The 1,478-nt window shown below is 35.6% G+C and overlaps 1 pseudogene; it reads right to left on the bottom strand.

Annotated features, from left to right (window-relative positions):
* Positions 1-238: 238 nt before the first annotated feature.
* On the bottom strand, positions 239-1,006 carry LOC114702947 (annotated as a pseudogene).
* Between the last annotated feature and the right edge of the window lie 472 nt (positions 1,007-1,478).

Raw genomic sequence — 1,478 nt, 5'->3', positions numbered from 1 at the left:
TAAACCCACTTAGTTCAATATAATAGACTAGCTCAGTTTGACTTGAATATTGAAATGTGGCAGCTTCAAGAGGACTGTTAAATATCATATTTCAAAAGTTTGTATGAAAGAAGTGTGAATTATTTCATAATTGTTATATTGATTACAGGTTGAAATATTTGGGGTACATAGGATTAAGTTAAAATACATTTTTAAAAATAGGACTGTTCATTTGTCACTATACAAAAACATCTGGATCTTACACCAGTTCTAGGACCGGTGCTTCGTGTCTGTCAGCTTGGTCAGCTTCAGTACCTGGGTCATCACTGGAAGCTTCTCCGGAACTACCACCTGCATCATGAAGCTCCATGAGTTTTCCCAATTCAAACTCGGGTGTCTCCAGCAATTTTTATTTTCTAAGGAAGACATCATGAAGAGGATAAATGATTACAAACCTTTTCTATGCTTCCCCAAAGGTGAATAAAATCAATTTTTTAACCATTTCTTTCAAGTCCTTTGCCTGAACTTCTCAGGTCATGACTTCCATCATCTTCTTTTGGATCTAACATAACTATTGGTGTTGCTCACAGAACATCTTGCTTGTTCTGGTTGTTGAGGTTGAGCAGAGCAGATGGAGCAAACAGCCATCAGTTGTCTTGACATCAACATGGGCTTCAATCACAGACTATCATTTTTTTTTAACCATGGAACGTATTTTGTCCTGGTAACATCCATATCATGGAAGTTAGTCAGACAGCTTTCTCCTGAACATCCTCAATAATTAGCTTGACTTTTCTAAATGCAGTTTCATCATTCTCTAGATCAAGGCTCAATTCAAACACATGACCTCTGATGCAATTTTGGTTCCACAAGTTCCTGTGACAAGTGTTTTTACAATGTTTCTAATCTTGAACATACCTGAAGCTTTCACGTCATGCCAATCTTTCTTAGAAAAAGGACCAATCACTTTCTTCTTGGCTCCCTTCCTGAGTGCTTTTGTCATTCATTTGTTCTTGCTGACCACCATGGTGCTACTCAGAGAGCCAAAACAGAAATTAAAATGTTATTAAAATTACTTTAGATCATTCCTATTTTTCCTTTTTTGTATGGTTATCAGAAAAAAAATAGTTTTCATATGGTTCATATTATAATTTATTAAACAACCATCGCATAGATAAATAGGATCTGAATTGAGTATCATATTGTTTGGGGTTTGATGTGTTTTTTAATTGTTGCTTATTTGTTTGTTGTGACAGAATCTCACTATGTTACCTAGGCTAGTTTTGACCACATGGGCTTCAGGAATCCTCCTGCCTCAGTCTCACAAGTATTGAGACCACAGATACTTGCCACCATGCCTAACATTTTTGACTGCATTTTAATTCTGGCCTCTGCACAAAACAGCTGTGTGTTCTTTGACAATTTACTAACCTTTTCTATATCTTACTTATTTATATTAGTAACAATAATACAAATAATAATACCTCACTAAGGTGTCT

This window comes from Peromyscus leucopus, chromosome X, assembly GCF_004664715.2.
Source record: "Peromyscus leucopus breed LL Stock chromosome X, UCI_PerLeu_2.1, whole genome shotgun sequence".
Lineage (NCBI taxonomy): Eukaryota > Metazoa > Chordata > Mammalia > Rodentia > Cricetidae > Peromyscus > Peromyscus leucopus.
Note: the sequence above shows the minus strand (reverse complement) of the source record. Positions and strands in the feature narration are given on the sequence as shown.